Below are 20,724 nucleotides of genomic sequence, written 5' to 3'. Positions count from 1 at the left end.
ACCTCTTGCACTTTGTAATTGCTGGCTACTGATAAAACCTGTACTCACCTTGAAGTGCATAGTGGATTATTTTTCCTCTAATAGAATCATGGACACCTAATGGGATAATTGTATTTTCATTTAATTTAGTTTAGCTCTGTGTTGTTACTATAAAAGGATTTGAGGCAGCTTACAAAAATATACAAATGGGAAGAAACTAAACAGATGACCAAACCTGAGTGAAGGGAAATGAGGGTAGGAAAATAAAATAAAGCCAAGGGAACTGTTAGTATGTAAAAAATCCAAGTCATAAACTACTATGCACTTATTAAAGCGGGACCACAAGTATGTGTTTAAACTTTCTGGAAAAGAAGAGAAACACAATTGGCTATAGGATTCACAGAGTGCATGAGTTTAAAATAGATCAGTTGCTGAGAAGACACAGCATTTCCTGGCAATGAAAAGTGAGAGCAATTTCTCTATAGGTCAACATTAGAGGGACTACAGAAGGTTATGTCCTTTACAAACATTTCCTACAATAAACAAAATAGTATCATCTCATGGGACTATTTCATGTAACTTCCCTAAATATATTTGGTAAAAGTTAGTCACTGAATGTCAAATGATACATATAGTCAAAGTTTGTAGGATATGTGTGGTCTTGTTTGGTAGGAATGGTAAAATTAAAACACCAAGAAAAAATTAACATGACACATATACACTGTTAGGAACTAGCAGAACACTCATTGATATTCTTATAAGCTAATGTAATAACTTGGATGGTAGAGATTTGATGTTGCTCACTAAAGACATATCCATATGCTTTGATCATCAATTAAATGGTGGAGGACTGGTTTAACAGTACCTATGAAAGTTAAGAAGCCCAACCAAGACACATGGCTGATCAACTGACTATCTTACCTTATAAGAGGTAGACTGAGGGTTTATAAGGAAGAGCCAGGATTTAACAAAAGAATTCCTATAACGAGATAAGTGCTACAAATATTCTATTACTTTTTTCCATTTATGTCCAATTTATATTCTTCAAGCTTTTTAAGTGGAGGTTGAACTGACACAAAACGTTTCCAAAGTATGTCGTATTTCTCTTCTCTCTTACTCTGACATTGGTTGACAGCCAATTACAGGTCAAGCACTGTGTTAGACACTAGAAATGCAATGATGGGAAAGATACAGTTATTGTCCTAAATGCCTAGAGAGGTAGACATATTAGGTAGCAGATATATTAGGTAGCCATATTTGTAAACACCAGTTCCAATGTAGTCTACGATACTATAGCAGTAAACCAAAAAAGCACTTAGCTTTTCTTGAAAAAGGAATTTAGGGAAAACTGCATAGAAGAAGAGATGACTAAAATAAATTTTAAAAGATGGGTGAGGCGGGACACAGTGGCTCACACCTGTAATCCCAACACTTTGGGAGGCTGAGGTGGGTGGATCCCATGAGCTCAGGAGATCGAGACCAGCCTGGCTAACATGGTGAAACCCCATCTTTGCTAAAAACTCAAAAATTAGCCAGCGTTTTGGTGTGCACCTGTAGTCCCAGCTACTTGGGAGGCTAAGGCAGAGAATTGCTTAAGCCCAGGAAGTAGAAGTTGCAGTGAGCCAACATGGCGCCACTGCACTCCAGCCTGGGCAACAGAGCTAGACTCTGTCTCAAAAATAATTAAATAAATAAATAAAGATGGGTGGGAGTTGCTGAGTGGAGAAGGGGAGAGAATGTGCTTTAAATACAGAAGATAGCCCCTGGAAAAGCAGAAAGTGAGAAACAGTGCTTCAAGCACAGCCTGTGGAGAGACACAGAGTTGAGAAATGTATGACAAATATGGGTAACAGCAGGTAATTTAGCAATGAAGATGTACAGGGAGAAGTAAGGGAAGGAGGGACTGGAAATCAGGGGCTTTTAGGCTAACTGAGGCATCCAAAGATGTTAAGTAAGGAAACAACACCATCAGACTTGGCTTTTAGAAAGATCTCTCTGGTAATAGATTGCAGGACTGTGCATAAGTAAGTTTCACCCCTGTATGGTTTGAGATTGCTGATAATGATGGTCTGATATATTTAGAATGTAATATTTAGAATGAAATACTTAGAATGTAAAACTGACGTGACTGTGTGGTCAATTAGATTCGATAGTCAGTGATAAAGAAAAAGTGTAATTGAGAATAACCTCCAGATTTCCAGCTTGGGCAACTGTGTGGCTAATAATACTATTCACAAAGATAAAAGAAAATGAGAAAGAATAAATCTGAATTAATGAGTTCAGATTGGCTTTATTGATGATGAAACACCTTTGGGAGATCCGATGGTGTCTTATTGGACATTGGAGAGATAGCAAGGCTGAAGAGAAAATGGTAATTGAAACATAGGTGTGTGGATAAGATTGTGAAGGGCAAATGTATAAAATTCAGGACAGAATCATGACAAACCCATATTTAAGAAAATTAGAACTTGTAAAAGAAACCGGTTCTGTAATTCCAGAATATTGGGAGGCCGAGGGGGGCAGATCACCTGAGGTCAGGAGTTCGAAACCAGCCTGGCCAACATGGAAACCCTGTCTCTACTAAAAATACAAAAATTAGCCAGGCGTGTGGTGGTGGGTGCCTGTAATCCTAACTACTCAGGGAAGCTGAGGCACGAGAATCGATTGAACTCCAGAGGCGGAGGTTGCAGTGAGCTGACATCACGCCACTACACTCCAGCCTGGGAGACAGAGCAAGACTCCATCTCAAAATAAAAAAACAAAAAGAAACCAGTCAGGACTGGTCAGGCAGGAAGAGAACAAGTTATCAGGGAAGCAGGAGACAGAAAACTATTATAAAAGAAGAAGAGTTCTATAGCATTAAATGCTAAGAAGTAAAATTGAAAATAAAATGAGTCAATGGGCTTTGGAAATTCAATTTTTGTTAACCGTGTTTAATAAAGCACACCTACTCCGAGGCACTCTTACAAGAGCTACAGATATAGCAATGAAGAAAACAGACAAAAATCCCTTTCAACATGAAGCTTACACTCTAGGCAATAACAAATAAACATATTCCATAGGTAAAAAGTAAATTTGATTTCACTTTGAAGATTAAAGTGTTATGGGGGAAAAAGTGGGGTAAAAAGAAAGGGGTGGTGAAAGGAGGGCATGGAGGAGGATGACTTGAGTCAACATCATTGGCAAGGTGACCTTCAGGCAAACACATGAAAGACACGAAAGAGTGAGCCATGAGGATAGCTGGGGAAGAGACTTCAGGGGGAAGAAGTGGCTCCTGGAAAGGCTGCAGATATCCCTGGCATGTTTCAAAAATATGGAGGAGGCCAGTGAGGCTGGAGGAGGGTTAGCAAGGAAAAAGCAATGGAGTTGGGGTCAGAGGATTCTGCTCATCTAAGACCTTGTAAGCTGTTGTAGGAAATTTGATTTTCACTTTCTGTGAAATGGTGAGTCCACTGGAGGGTTTTGACAAGAAGACTGACAAGACCTGACTCCTGTTTTAAAGACTCACTCTGTCTACAGGAAAGAGAATAGACTGTTGGGTGCGGGAGAGGACATATTAGGGCAAGGGTGGAAGGAGGGTGCTAAATAAGATGCTCTTACAACCCTCTAGGCAAGAGGTGCTGGTCAGACCAGGTAGCCAAGGTGCTGAGGACAGAGAAGCTTCTAGATATTTTCTCAAGATAGTGCCAGCAGAGTTTTCTGATGGAGATGATGTATGAAACCACGCATAAGCAAGTCCATAAAGAACAAATAACTCACATCAGAACAGGGTATGAGATGAAGAGAGGAGCCACTATTTTTGGCCTGAGAAACTGGAACAATGCAGATGTTATTGGCTGAGGTGGGGAGATAATGGATAGAACAACTTTGGGTAGGGGAGAAATCAGGAGTTCAGTTTAGGACATAGGAAGATTGACATTCTGTTAAATATCCTGGTGGAATAGGTAGTTGGTACACAAATATAGAGTCTATGCTCACTTCATGGTATTTAAAGCCATAAGACAGGTTGAGTTCATCAAATGGAAGAGAAGAGGACTAAAGACCGAACCCTGGGGCCCTCCAATATTAAGAGATGGAGAAAACAAGTCACTGAAAGAGTGGTCAATGAGGTAGAGGAAAAATCAAGTGCATATGTTATCCTCAAAATCAAGTGAAGAAAATGCAGCAAGAGGAGGCTACTGATCAACCACACCAAATCCTGCCATTAAGTCAAGTAGGCTGTGGAATGAGAATTGACTATTGAATTTAACAACGTCATTGAGGACTTTGACAACAGCATTTCACTGAAACAGTAAAGGCAACCCACTGAGTAAGATGAGTTTAAAAGACACATTTGAAATAACGAGGAGTTTTGTTGCAAAGAGGAGCAAATAAATGAAGATCAGTTGGTGGAGGAGTGGTGGCAGGAGAAGGAGTTGTGTTGTTGTTATTGCTACAGATGAGAGATGCCTACAAACCATATTGCAGTGGGTTGAAGAATGAATGGAAGTTGAAAAAAAGGCCGGGCACAGTGGCTCATGCCTGTCATTCCAGCACTTGAGGAGGCCAAAGTGGGCAGATCACTTGAGCCCAGTAGTTCGAGATCAACCTGGGCCATATAGCAAAACCCCATCCCTACAGAAAAAAAAAAACAAAAACAAAACCCGAAAAATTTAGCCTGGCATGGTGACACATGCCTGTAGTCCCAGCTATTTGGGAAACTGAGGTGGGAGGATCTCCTGAGCCCAGGATATCGAGGTTACAGTGAGCTATGTTCACACTACTGCCCTTCAGCCTGGGCAACAGAGTGAGACCCTTTCTCAAAAAAAAAAAAAGAAAAAAGAAAAGGGAAAAGAAAATAAAAAAGAAAAAGAAAAAACAAATGATTCTTTCAGAAAGCTTGGTTGTAAAGGGATGGAGTAAGAGAAGATACTAACCAAAGGATTATTCAGGGCAGAAGAAACGTTTGCTTCCTGTCTTTTTAAAGAAAAATAATGATGAACTGTGGCCCTGAGAAGGTAGAAGAATCTGGGCCCCAGTGCACAGGTAGATGGTGCTGCCTGGACAGAATACAGGCAGTCCTTAAATCAGGATGCAGTAAGGATAAAGATGGAGGGAGTTGGAGATGTTTGTAGATGTGAGCATCGAGTGATCAGGGAGATTGTGCTGACTGGTTTCTATTTTCTTTGCAAAATGAAAGAAAAAGTCATTTCCTGAGAGTTGGGAGAAGAGCAGAGATGTAAGAAGAAGAGTGGAGATCCTGGGCTTAGGTGATGAGGGAAACTCATGAGGGGGCATATGATTTGGAATGGTTGTTATTTGCTCTCTGCTGCTGGCTGAACACAAACTACTCTTCTCTAAGCACCCAAACATAGACACATAGCCACACACAAACACAGGCATGCAAATAGGAAAAAATGCAGCTGAACATAATCTCTTAAATACCCCACTAGGATTGTAACATTCTTTCTTTTATTTACTATATAGCATGTGCTAGGTGTGGGGCAAAATTCAAAGATAGCCTCCCGCGATCCTCACTTCCGGATAGTCATGGCTTTGTGTAATCCCCTCCTCTTAAGTGTGAGCTGGATCTAAAAACTTGCTATCAACGAACAGAATACAGCAAAAAGATGAGATGTCACTTCTGAGATTAGATTATGGAAGACTATGACTTGTCTTGCTCACTCTCTTGCTTTCTCCCTCCAGTGGAAATTGACTTCCTTGTTCTGAGCTGCCCCATGGAGAGGCCACGTGGCAAAGAATTGAGGGTGGCCTCCAGCCAACAGCCAGCAAGGAACTGTGGCCTTCAGTGGGAGGAACGGAATCCAACTAACAACCATATGAGTGAGCTCGGAAGCAGATGCTTCCCCGGTTGAGACTTGAGATGACTGTAGACCCAGTTGACACCTTGATTGCAGCCTATGAAAGGCCCTAAAGCAGGGGACCCAGCTAAGCCAAGGCCAGGTTGCTGACCCATAGGAACTGTGAGATAATAAAATTTTTTTTTTGTAAACCACTAGGTTTTTGGATAATTTGTTACACAGCAACAGATGCTAATACACTCACAGATTTTACACTTCTGTTTCTAAAGTACACAGGCCCCTTCAAATAACTAAAACTTTCCCTGTCCCTGAGTATTTACCATGACAATAACAAAATAAATACATTGTATAGAATGGGCAAGAATTGAGTAGGAGGTGGAAGAGAAGTTTAAAGGAAAAGTGAGGAAATTGATCAGGATATAAGTCAGTAATTTCACCTGTATGGGAGCAGACATAGGATACAAGACAACCCAGAGGAATGAAAAAGTGAAGGAGAAAAAGAAAAGGATTTTGAACAAAAAGAGTGGAGGCATGAAGGAGACAAGCCCTCCCCAAACTTGCTTTAAATAAGCACTAAATAAACTCAGTGTTTAAGGAATGGATAAATGAGTAGCCCTTGCCACAGACCAGCCAAGATTCCTCAGTGCAGATACTGATTTTAGACTGTGAAATAGCAAATTGTGATATAGAAGCAAGTCAGTTGCCCAAGATAGCTCAGTGCCTATCTAGTTGGATAGGGCATTGGATTAAGTTCTTTAGGTTCCATGGCACAGGACAGCATTACCTTGTGTCTAGGCCTCAATAATTACCAGGCACAATATCAGGTCTGTGCAGCCCCAGCTTTATCTCCCAGAAACCAACCTGCTTCTCCCATCTGCATGGTTAGGACACATCCATTTTGAACAACTTGATCGCATTCCACTGGTTGCAGATGATCCGTCCAAATTAGGCTAGTCAAAATTCGCCTTTGTTCTCCCAAATCACAGATCTTTTAATGCAACAGCGACAATATCATCAATCCTCTGGATTTTAGAAGAGTAAAAAGAGCATGTAGTGTATCTATACATTCTGTCTAGTTATAATCCTTTTCTATTTCTTATTGGTTGTCTAGTCTGAGTAATATGGATAACATTTCTTTAATCAAATAAAAATAATACAGAGGTCCTAGTTAAAGGGAGCCCAAATTAGATTTGAATCAAGAACTCCTGGATTTAGTCTCCTACACTGTCTGTTTTTGCCTTTTAAGAAAAAGGCAGATTATTTGGACTGGGATCCTGATTTCATTATGTTGTCAATATTTAAAAGGATCCTACTAATGTCTCCTCTGAGTGTTAAATATGTTTATGATTCAAGTCCCCATTTTTGGTGTTGGGTATAAGGAAAATTACATGTCAGAAATAGAATCCGTGCTCCCAGAAAGAAAATTGCTACTCTTGGGTGTCTTTTTAAAGGTTCTGAGATTCATGATGGTGCTTCTGCCAAAATAGAGAAGCCAGTTCAGATCTGACTCTCATGAAAGTAAACTTTCAAAACTTAGAGCAATTCATTGAGTTTTTAATTTGAGAATATAAGAACTAAATTTAAATCCTTCTTGACCTATATTACGATCTGCCACAAAAATCCTGGTGGACGTTCCAAGCCAGTTCAAAACCATCTGCATCTTCAAATCACTCGATTGCATTCATGTCATCCCCCCATAGTTCCACTTTTTCCCTTTTCTTGTTTTGATTTATAGTACTTGGAGTTCTTTGATGCTTTCTTTCACCTTTTATCTAATCATTCTCCATGTTGTACAAATTCTTTCCCCAAAATGTCTCCTATGTATGTCCTCTTTTTATTGTTCCTTCAACATCACCGTGGCACAGTACAGCATTATCTCACGTCTAGGCCTCAATATGTATGGGGCACATTGTCAAGTCTTTGCAACCCCAGCCTCATCTTCCAGGAACTGACCTGCTTCTCCCATCTGCATGGTTAGGACACAACCATTTTGAACAACTTGATCGTATTCCACTGGTCACAAATGATCAGTCCGAATTCGGCTAATCAAAATCTTTCCCCAAGACTGACAAAAGAATCCGTTTCTGTGATGACGGAAAATGTAGGATCTGGGTTGATGGTCATCTTCTCCCCGTGTGTACCAAAAAAGGAGGCCGAGTGCAGTGGCTCACGCCTGTAATCCCAGCACTTTGGGAGGCCGAGGCAGGCAGATCACTTGAGGTTGGGAGGTCGAGACCAGCCTGACCAACATGGAGAAACCCCGTCTCTACTAAAAATTCAAAAAAAATAGCCAGATGTGGTGGCACATGCCTGTAATTCCAGCTATTCAAGAGGCTGAGGCAGGAGAATCGTTTGAACCCGGGAGGCGGAGGTGGGAGTGAGCCGAGATTGTGCCACTGCACTCCAGCCTGGGCAACAAGAGCGAAACTCCATCTAAAAAAAATAAAAGAGAGAGAGAGAGAGAAAGTGCCCGTTTTCAAGAGAGAGAGGGAAACAAATACATAGATAAGAGCAAAGACAGAAATTAGAGGCAGAGGTCTGATAGTGATCACCTTCCCTGTTGATATTATTCCTCGGGCCTGCTGCATTCCAATCCTTTATAATGAACTCCTTTTTAAATTTCAGTAATTTAAATCGTTCTAACTAAAACACTGCGGGAATCTCCTAATTGTTCTCCCTACTTCCTGTCTTTCCCTATTTGTATCCATCCTCTATGCCACTGCAGGAGAGGCCAAATTTACCCCTACTCAGAGATTTTTGGCTGGGCCTGAGACTGAAATTGGCGTAAGACAGACTACTTGGAGAAAAGTATACACATTTATTTAATACAAGTTTTGCATGGCACAAGAGCTCTCATAAAAAATGAAGACCCCAAGATGCAGTTACAGTTGAAGATTTAGATACTGAATTGAACAAAGAGCAGTAAGTTGTGAAAATGCGAGAAGGCCAAGGGGTTTGGGCTAGGGGAGTTAAGTAAGCGGATATGTGATTAGGAAGATCAGGGTTAATTTAATAAAGTTTGTTTGCACAGATTCCCCTCAGCTTCAGCTTCCCCCTGCTGATAAGAATGGAACTTTCCCTCTGGAATAGGAAGGACATCTTTCACATGGGACTTTCCTCGCCTGCTGTTAAGAAACAGAAGGAAAGTCAGAGTGACCTTCTTGCACCTGCTGTTTTCCAAGTGCCTTCAACTCCAAATAATCAGTATTCCAGAGCAGCATATTGTGACGCCATGTCCTTAACTCTTTCACCACTGACAGACAGATAAATTGGAATCAGTGGGTGAAAGCTCTTAACTTTCAGATTAAGGAATTAAACTTTTTGAATAATCAAAGGGAACCTATGTGCAGTTGTAGAGAGGGGGTGACGTGGGGGAAAAGTTAGTTTTACAAAGTGAAGCTAACTCAGTTTAATAAATAGTTTTAGAAGTTTTTAGTGGTTAACAAAAGACTGCATCCCTCTGATGCAAGAACTGCCCATGTTTCATCTTGTCCGAGGATGACCATCCGTCTGTGCGCTGAACGTGACTCTTCCAGCCCCTCAGGGACCACAGCAGCGAGCAACATCGCCACCTTCTGGGACTTAGAGAAATTACAGAATTGGATTATCTAGTCAAATATTCTTGGATTTCAGGGTTTAAAGGTATATTTTAAAATCCTGTTTTTTTTTTAAAAGAAATACAAACAAGTTCCAGTTGTGTTTAATGATAATTTTTATAGTTTATGTCATAACGGTATTGTTAAATTATAACTCTTAGACTTGAACTCTGGAAAGGCTGCAATTTAGGAATTGCTGCTGTCTTTGAGTAATTTACATTTTAACTCTCAACTGGTGCCATTAAATCACCAACATTAAATCAAGAAACTATAGCCTATGTGTTTTGCAATAGACGGGGGTTAAGGCACATATGATTCTGTGATTCTCCATTCAAACTGGGTGGAAGAATAAATGTAATTAAATTAAAAGGCATCTTGCTAGAGGGAAAATCTGTTCAGTGTTACTCTTGGTAATGGATGCTCTTTTCTTTAGTTAATTTATAAGAGTCAATCTAGGGTTTTAAGCAGCAAAATGATATTTGCCTAAAGTTCATTGCCTCATTACTAATAGCAAAAAAAAAAAAAAAGAGAGAGAAGAAAGATGGACAAGTAATTAAGTAATGTATGATACCTTGAAAACTGTAAAAATCCAAGAATATGTAAGTTAAATGAGGAAAATAAAAATTGCTGTAATATTGCAACTGTGGAAAAATATGCATGCTTATGGAATGGGGCCCCAGGAAGTCAAGCCATGTTTCTCCTTATGGAACTCTTCATGTTAAAGCATTTGCATGTTCCCTATGGTACCTTTGCCATGTATCATAATCCTAATCATATTAATCTAGTTTTGGCCAAGGTCTGAAGCACCCTGTCCCACTTCCTTCTATAGAACCTTCTCTAGGCCACTGACCTCATGTGGATTAGATTTCAATTTGCCATAAACCTTCAGGCTTGCTATTGGACCTCTCCCTGTGTTCACTACTCTCCTTAATACTGCATTTGAAAAGTCAGGAAGGTACAGTCCACTCCCAGATAGAAAATGGTAACATTGCAGCATCAAGCACATAACAATCTCCAGAGGACAGTGAAAACAGTTCTTTACTTTGGCACTCAGACAATTATTAATCCATGTGGTATCCAGTTCCCATGGACATAAGGATGTCTCTGGTCTCCCTTCTCTGTCTTCCTCTTTCTTCTCTTCTCTCCTTTCATGCCTTCTTATTTTACTCTTTTCTTATCCCTCAGGGTCATTTGGTTCCATCAAATTTATCCCTTGGTGAAGCTAGAGCAAAGAAAAGTGGGGAGAGTAATTCACATCCCTTAAGTCCTGCATAGGGAAGGATAAAGGACAGTGATCCTTTGAGGTCCATCCTCAGAGTGAAATATCTAAAAGACAAACAAAAACTTTCTCTTACTGATATTGTCTTCATTTTAAAACATAGAAAAGCTTGTCCTTTCTGCATCTATGTAAATTCCCTATTTATTTCTCTCTTTTGATATTTCCTGGAGTTGGAGGGGAAGCATGATTTAAGTGGGGAAACACCTAACCTGGGAAGGAGATGAGGGAGGGTTGAAGTTCTACTTGGGGTGGGGGTGGATGTGAACCCAATGACCATGACCCATTCAGACTCCCCACCCTCCCTCCGCTCCCAGGCCAGCTTCCAGCGTGCTTCCTTCCTCCCCACGGGGGACTTCCAGCCAATCTGCTAGACCTACAATTTATAAAGGATAGCTTGTGTTGCATAAAAGGATGGTAGCGGTCTCTTTCATATCAGTTACACAATGAGGCCTCTGAGCAAACTCTACATTTGCATTTTGTTGCTTAAAATAATAGTTATGATCTGTGCCGAAAAGGGAAGGCCAGACTTTCTGTTTCATGTGTCTGACCATGAGACCTCTGGTCTGTAGCTATTTTTCCTGCTGTAATTTCTTCCATCTGTTGTATTGTGGTATAAGGACAGAAGGAAACCATTCACACGCTTAGGTGAGATTTCTTTTGATGATGAGGTAGATGCTAATGGAAAGCCAGTGAGAGTGAAACTCAGAGATATTACATTATAATTGACCTTGGGATGTGCAGTTTATCAAAAACTAAACTATTTTTACATTTTTTCAGATGGCTGGTTATGCCTTCGCTAGTCACTATCTGTGAGCTGATCAAAGCTACAAGTGCCAGTTACTGAAATGTTGGGCCTATTAATGTGTTGGAAGAAGAAGCAGGAGAGCCTATGTGACTGAGCTAAAAATTTAACCCATCATAAGAAATGGGTCAGAGTTTGTTTAACATTCTGTCTCCAATATTGATATATGCCTAGGACCCAAGAATGGCCAAAAGTTTCCAGAAGTAATGCTGACTGCACTTTAGAATTTAAAAGTACCATTACAGAGGCCTAATCTCAGAGCAGTTAAATGAGAATCTCTAGGATGGAGCCCAGACAATAACATTCTTTAAAAGCTCCTCAGGTGATGTGCATCCAGGGTTGAGAACTAGTACTAGTAGGCAGACTACAATGGAATAGGAGCAAGCTTACATCCTTATCTCATTTTCATGACATTAATTTACAACGGACAGATTTGCAAACTGTACTTGCATGATTAATGTCCCAATTTAAAATTCTGACCAATAATTATAGTTTCTGATGTAGCAGTTTACCAAATAGTATCTAGCAGTTTGTTTTTTTAATTTAAATTTTATTTTAGATTCGCGGGGGTGGGGGACACGTGCATGTTTGTTACATGGGTAAATTGTGCACTGGTGGGGATCTGGGCTTCTAGTGTGCCTATTATCCAAATAGTAAACATTGTACCAAATAGGTAACTTTTCGACCTCACTTTCTTCCACTTACCACAGTTTTGATGTCCTCAGTGTCTATTACTTCCATCGTTATGTCCATGTGTACCCATTGCTTAGCTTCCATTTATAATTGAGGACATGTGGTATTTACTTTTCTGTTTTCGAGTTAGTTTGATTAGGATAATGCCTTCCAGCTCCATCCATGTTGCTGCAAAGGACATAATTTTATTTTTTATGGCTGCATAATATTCCATGGTGTATAGATACCATATTTTCTTTATCCAGTCAATTGTTGATGGACACTTAGGTTGATTCCATGACTTTGCTATTGTGGATAGTACTGTGGTGAACGTAAGTACAGGTGTCTTTTTTGTGTAATGATTTTTTTCCTTTGGGTAGATACCCAGTAATGGGATTACTAGGTCAAATTGTAGTTTTATTTTTAGTTCCTTGGGATATACTTCTACTGTTTTCCATAGAGATTGAACTAATTTATATTCCCACCTACAGCGTATGAGCATTTCCTTTTCTCTGCATCCACGCCAACATTTGTGGTTTTAAAAATTGTTTTAATAATAACCATTCTGACTGACGTAAGATAACTCATTGTAGTTTTAATTTGCATTTGATAATTAGTGATGTTGAGCATTTTTTCATGTGTCTTTTGGCCACTCTATTCTATGATCAGGATGAGCATCTAATTCAAATTATGGACTACTCAGTGCATTGCAAGCTGTAGCCCAGACAATTTCATATGAAGTCACCCTACCCATTATGCTATTATCAGTTCTACTGATAAGATTATTCATGTCCTTTGCTCAGTTTTTAATTGAGTTGTTTTCTTTTTTCTTGTTAAGTTGTTTAAGTTCCTTATAGAGTTTAGATATTAATTTTTTGTCAGCGGCAATTATTCTGTCCCATGATGTAAGTTGTCTCTTTATTGTTTATTTCTTTTGCTGTGCAGAAGCTTTTTAGTTTAATTAAGTGCTATTTATCTGTTTTTGGTTTTGTTATATTTGCTTTTGGGTTCTTCATCATAAATTCTTTGCCTAGGTCAATGTCCAGAAGAATTTTTTCCAGATTTTCTTCTAGGATGTTTATAGTTTCCCAAAACTTACTTTTTTTTTTTCCCTGGAGACAGAATCTCACTTTGTCACCAGGCTGGAGTGCAGTAGAGCCATCTTGGCTCACTGCAACCTCTGACTCCCTGGTTCAAGCGATTCTCCTGCCTCAGCCTACCAAGTAGCTGGGATTAAAGGCACATGCCACCACGCCTAACATCACACCTAACATCCCTAACATCACAACTAAAAGAACTAGAAAAGCAAGAGCTAACACATTTAAAAGCTAGCAGAAGGCAAGAAATAACTAAAATCAGAGCAGAACTGAAGGAAATAGAGACACAAAAAACCCTTCAAAAAATTAATGAATCCAGGAGCTGGTTCTTTGAAAGGATCAACAAAATTGATAGACCGCTAGCAAGACTAATAAAGAAGAAAAGAGAGAAGAATCAAATAGACGCAATAAAAAATGATAAAAGGCATATCACCACCAACCCACAGAAATACAAACTACCATCAGAGAATACTACAAACACCTCTATGCAAATAAACTAGAAAATCTAGAAGAAACGGATAAATTCCTCGACACATACACTCTCCCAAGGCTAAACCAGGAAGAAGTTGGATCTCTGAATAGACCAATAACAGGAGCTGAAATTGTGGCAATAATCAATAGCTTACCAACCAAAAAGAGTCCAGGACCAGATGGATTCACAGCCGAATTCTACTAGAGGTACAAGGAGGAACTGGTACCATTCCTTCTGAAACTATTCCAATCAATAGAAAAAGAGGGAATCCTCCCTAACTCATTTTATGAGGCCAGCATCATCCTGATACCAAAGCCGGGCAGAGACACAACCAAAAAAGAGAATTTTAGACCAATATCCTTGATGAACATTGATGCAAAAATCCTCAATAAAATACTGGCAAACCGAATCCAGCAGCACATCAAAAAGCTTATCCACCATGATCAAGTGGGTCTCATCCCTGGGATGCAAGGCGGGTTCAATATACACAAATCAATAAATGTAATCCAGCATATAAACAGAACCAATGGCAAAAACCACATGATTATCTCAATAGATGCCGAAAAGGCCTTTGACAAAATTCAACAACCCTTCATGCTGAAAACTCTCAATAAATTAGGTATTGATGGGACGTATCTCAAAATAATAAGAGCTATCTACGACAAACCCACAGCCAATATCATACTGAATGGGCAAAACCTGGAAGCATTCCCTTTGATAACTGGCATAAGACAGGGATGCCCTCTCTCACCACTCCTATTCAACATAGTGTTGGAAGTTCCGGCCAGGGCAATTAGGCAGGAGAAGGAAATAAAGGGTATTCAATTAGGAAAAGAGGAAGTCAAATTGTCCCTGTTTGCAGATGACATGATTGTATATTTAGAAACCCCATCGTCTCAGCCCAAGATCTCCTTAAGCTGATAAGCAACTCCAGCAAAGTCTCAGGATACAAAATCAATGTACAAAAATCACAAGCATTCTTATACACCAATAACAGACAAACAGAGAGCCAAATCATGAGTGAACTCCCATTCACAATTGCTTCAAAGAGAATAAAATACCTAGGAATCCAACTTACAAGGGATGTGAAGGACCTATTCAAGGAGAACTACAAACCACTGCTCAATGAAATAAAAGAGGATACAAACAAATGGAAGAACATTCCATGCTCATGGGTAGGAAGAATCAATATTGTGAAAATGGCCATACTGCCCAAGGTAATTTATAGATTCAATGCCATCCCCATCAAGCTACCAATGACTTTCTTCACAGAATTAGAAAAAACTACTTTAAAGTTCAAATGGAACCAAAAAAGAGCCCGCATCGCCAAGTCAATCCTAAGCCAAAAGAACAAAGCTGGAGGCATCACGCTACCTGACTTCAAACTATACTACAAGTCTACAGTAACCAAAACAGCATGGTACTGGTACCAAAACAGACATATGGATCAAGGGAACAGAACAGAGCCTTCAGAAATAACACTGCATATCTACAACTATCTGATCTTTGACAAACCTGAGAAAAACAAGCAATGGGGAAAGGATTCCCTATTTAATAAATGGTGCTGGGAAAACTGGCTAGCCATATGTAGAAAGCTGAAACTGGATCCCTTCCTTACACCTTACACAAAAATTAATTCAAGACGGATTAAAGACTTAAATGTTAGACCTAAAGCCATGAAAACCCTAGAAGAAAAACCTAGGCATTACCATTCAGGACATAGGCATGGGCAAGGACTTCATGTCTAAAATACCAAAAGCAATGGCAACAAAAGCCAAAATTGACAAATGGGATCTAATTAAACTCAAGAGCTTCTGCACAGCAAAAGAAACTACCATCAGAGTGAACAGGCAACCTACAAAATGGGAGAAAATTTTTGTAACCTACTCATCTGACAAAGGGCTAATATCCAGAATCTACAATGAACTCCAACAAATTTACAAGAAAAAAACAAACAACCCCATCAAAAAGTGGGCAAAGGACATGAACAGACACTTCTCAAAAGAAGACATTTATGTAGCCAAAAAACACATGAAAAAATGCTCACCATCACTGGCCATCAGAGAAATGCAAATCAAAACCACAATGAGATATCATCTCGCACCAGTTAGAATGGCAATCATTAAAAAGTCAGGAAACAACAGGTGCTGGAGAGGATGTGGAGAAATAGGAACACTTTTACACTGTTGGTGGGACTGTAAACTAGTTCAACCATTGTGGAAGTCAGTGTGGCGATTCCTCAGGGATCTAGGACTAGAAATACCATTTGACCCAGCCATCCCATTACTGGATATATACCCAAAGGACTATAAATCATGCTGCTATAAAGACACATGCACACATATGTTTATTGCGGCACTATTCACAATAGCAAAGACTTGGAACCAACCCAAAAGTCCAACAATGATAGACTGGATTAAGAAAATGTGGCACATATACACCATGGAATACTATGCAGCCATAACAAATGATGAGTTCATGTCCTTTGTAGGGACATGGATGAAATTGGAAATCATCATTCTCAGTAAACTATCGCAAAGACAAAAAACCAAACACTGCATGTTCTCACTCATAGATGGGAATTGAACGATGAGAACACATGGACCCAAGAAGGGGAACATCACACTCTTGGGACTGTTGTGGGGTGGGGGGAGGGGGGAGGTATAGCATTAGGAGATATACCTAATGCTAAATGACGAGTTAATGGGTGCAGCACACCTGCATGGCACATGTACACATATGTAACTAACCTGCACATTGTGCACATGTACCCTAAAACTTAAAGTGTAATAATAATAAAATAAAATAAAATAAAGAAAAAAGAAAAAAATGACTTTAGTAATTTGATAAGGATTGTGTTGAATCTACAGATTGGTGTGATTAGTATGGCGATTTTAATAATATTGATTTTTCCCATCCATGAGCATGGGATATTTTTCCATTTGTTTGTGTCATTTGTGATTTCTTTCATTAGGTTTTGTAGTTGTGTTTATAGAGATCTTTCACTGCCTCGGTTAGATGTATTCCTAGGTCTTTTAATTTTTTGTAGCTATTGTAAATGGGGTCGGGTTTTTGATTGGTTCTCAGCTTGAATATTATTGGTATAAAAATGTTACTGGTATTTGTATGTTGATTTTGTATCCTGAAACTTTACTGAAGTTGCTTAAGTCTCAGAGTCATTTGGAGGAGTTTTTAGGGTTTTCTAGGCATATGATATGTCATCAATAAACAGAGATAATTTTACTACCTCTTTTCCAATATGCATATTTTTCATTTCTTCCTCTTACCTGATTTTATGCTTTGGCTAGTACTTCTAGTACTGTGTTTAAAAGGAGTTGTGAGAGTGGACATCCTTGTCTTATTCCAGTTCTTAGAGGGAATGCTTTCAACTTTTTCCCATTCAGTATGATGTTGGATGTGATTTTGTCATCTATGGCTCTATGACTCCTATTCTTTTGAGGTATTTTTTTTTTGATGCTAGTTGGTTGAGGGTTTTTTATCATAAAAGGATGTTGGATTTTATCAACTGCCTTTTTTTCAGCAGCTATTGAGTTGATCATATGGTTTGTGTTTTTACTCACTTTTATGTGGTAAATCACATTTATTGATTTGCAGATGTTGAACCATCCTTGCATTCCTGGAATAAAACCCACTCAATTGTGGTGAATTATCTTTTTGATGTGGTGTTGACTTTTGTTTGCTCGTATTTTGTTGAGGATTTTTGCATCTATGTTCATCAGGGATATTGACCTGTAGTTTTCCTTTTCTGTTGTGTCCTTGCCTGATTTGGTATCAGGATGATGCTGGTTTCACAGAATGAGGGAGAAATTCCTCCTCCTTGACTTTTTGGAACAATTTCAGTAAGACTCGTACCAGGTCTTTTTTATACATCTGGTAAGATATGGTGGTGAGTCCATCTGATCCTAGGCTTGTTGGAAGATTTTTTATTACCGGTTCAATTTCATTACTCATTATTGGTTTATTCAGGACTTCTAATTCTTCCTTGTTCAGTCTTGGGGTGTTGTATGTTTTCATTTCCTCTAGGTTTTCCAGTTTGTGCACATAGATGTGTATGTCACAGTAGTCTCTGACAATCGTTTGTATTTCTATTTTATCAGTTGTAATGTCACCTTTCTCATTTCTGATTGTGCTTATTTGAATCTCCTCATTTTTCTTGGTTAATCTAGCTCGGGGTCTGTCAATTTTTTTATTCTTTCAAAGAACCAACTTTTTGTTTTGTTGATCCTTTATATAACTTTTTTTCTCAATTTCATTTTATTATACTCTGATTTTTGTTATGTATTTCCTTCTGCTAGCTTGAGGTTTGGATTGCTCTTGTTTTTCTAGTTTCTTGAGGTGCAATGTTAGGTTGTTAATTTGAGATCTTTCTACCTTTTAAATGTAATCTAACAGGTTCTTAAAATGGTGTAACTTCAATTTATTCCCATGGAATAGTTTATATGCTGGGCATTCATTACCCAGATTTGCAAAGACTAAATATTTTATTCATTTTAACTGATTCTTTTGTGTATTTTTTGTATACTACATAGATGTTAGTAAGGATATAGATTAAGCTTCTGTAATAAGGAGATCCTAAAATACAGTGCATCAAATAATGTTGAAGTTTGTTTCTCCCTCATGAAACGACCAAGAAGAAAAATATCTTTTGGTACAAAAAGGTTATTTCAATAGTTGCCAATTTACAGTCAATGGGAAGAGAGAAAAGGAAGAAGGCATAACACATCACTTCTGCTCACATTTCACTGGCCAGGACTTAGCCATATTTGTATTCCTTGATGCAAGGAAGGCTAGGAAATTGGAATTTCCATCTAGGCAGTCATATACCTAACTGAAAACCAAAAGTTTCTATTTCTAATACAAAGAAGAAGAGAATAGATATTGTGGAAATCGTCAGTCTCAACAACATCTTCATAAAACTCATAATCTAAATATACTTGGAATATAAATAAATGATATTATTTATAATTTTATTTTGAGGGTATTTTCATTGTGCCTTTTAACTCTTCAGAAGCTTAAATTTTGTGTTTATTTGATCAGAAAGAAATTTTATGATACACTGTTTTCCTTTATACATAGCTTTATCTACTAACCCTAGTAAGTGACACATGAAATATGGATCACAGTATACTTCTAACTCTTTAAGATCAGCATTGACTTGGGTTTTTCAGGAAGACAAAAATTTAACAGAGCAAGGTCTAGACAGATCTTATGATTGTAAATGTCATTCCTTTATTCAGTTGAATGGATTCCAGCAGCACACTCATGGACTCCTTTGAAAATCTCATGAAAATCATGGATTCTCTATTTACATAGATCAATAATTTTAGGGGGGTTAGGGAAACCTCTCCCTATGAAGTTCAATTTTAGAATGCCTTAAGTATATATAAAAGGATATCCTCCCATTTTTCACAGCAGCCTGGCAAAGTATACATAAAAATCATGAATCTGCATCTCCGGGACCCATCAGTGAAATTCCTGGAGCACTGGCCTAAGGTGAGACATCTCGCACAGGACCTGGGGCATAGTGCCTATGCAATAAATATCAGTTCCCTTGCATTTCAAAGCTCCTCTATTCTCTGTGAGAATCCCTTGGTGTTTTACACACTCCTCTTGGGATGAGTGTTATGCCTCCCATCTTCCTCAACACAGATCACACCTCCCCCGCCGTGGAAGTTGACTTGGCCATTCTCACATCATTAAATGCTGCTCCTCCTTCTGGCATGGACATGTTTCTTCACTTCATCAGTGGAACATTTTTTAATCTTTTTGCTCACTCAGCATCAGAACCTTTTTTTTACATACGGTGCATACATTATCCCTTTATATGTTTGCACATGAGACAAAATATACCTTGTGATATAGACACCAAAAATGCAAGACGCTATCTTTCTAAATTAACTTGTAACTAGCACATGGGCACTTGGTATAGGCTCTTCTTCAAATGGAGAATTAAGAACTTGTGATACAACAAACCAGGGCCTATGGAGAAAGGTCTCTGGCAGCAGTGACAGCTGGAGATTAGGGGCATCAGTAGTTCCAGTGTTATTGGCAGCATCTAGAGTTATTGCCAGTGGGATCAGCAGTACAAGCGACAGTGTCTAGTGCTTTGTGGCAATATCTGCAGCTTCCAGGCTGAATGAGTTCTGCCGTGCACTAAACCATGTTTGTTAAAGACTTCAGTATAAACTTCCATTTTTGGAAATCAGTATTTCTAGAGTTTCTCCAAAATCACCACTGCAGTTTTTTGTTTTGTTTTGAAAAAGCTTAAATAGTAATCTTTATCACTCTGATCTATATCTTCATGAGGAAACTTTGGGAGAATAAGAATGAACTCTACTAAATGTGGCTCTCTCAAAATAACAGAACTAGGAAAACAAGCCATTAGGAAGTGACTGGGAGGCTCTTGAGTTCTTTAAGTGTTGAGATCAAACAGAGAATATAGCATTTCCCTTGCCTATTTTATTTTGAGCAGATAAGGTCATATTCATGAATGTTATTCCACTGCTTAAAACTTTCAGTGCCTTATCATTGAACTGAAATGAAATCTAGGCCCTGCCATTTCTTGGATTTCTAACTAATTAACTTAGCTTTCTTATGCTTCATTTGTTCCTCTTTATTTTTTACATCTATTTTTAAGGGGGAGAGAGTTTATAATATCCATCTCAAAAACATTTGTGCTATGTATAATATATCATGTATGAAAACCTAGTGCTGGGAAAGCTCTCAAGAAAAATGAAGACTACTCTCCTTAGTCTGTTATTCAGAGATCGTCCCATTGGATCCCAGTTCACCTTTCCAATCTCTTCTCTTACCATTTTCCCTTCCTCTTTCTCTTTTTCCCATGCATCAGTGACTCCGGATTTTTTTAAATCACATCTTAACTTGCCATAAACAATTCTGTACGTTTACTTTGGTGTTCCCTCTGCTAGGAATGTGCTTCTCCCCTGTTTTCTCATTCACTTCCTTAGATCAAACTTGTTTATGCCTAATGCCTGGATCATAACA

Source organism: Pongo pygmaeus, chromosome 3 (assembly GCF_028885625.2).
Source record: "Pongo pygmaeus isolate AG05252 chromosome 3, NHGRI_mPonPyg2-v2.0_pri, whole genome shotgun sequence".
Lineage (NCBI taxonomy): Eukaryota > Metazoa > Chordata > Mammalia > Primates > Hominidae > Pongo > Pongo pygmaeus.
Note: the sequence above shows the minus strand (reverse complement) of the source record.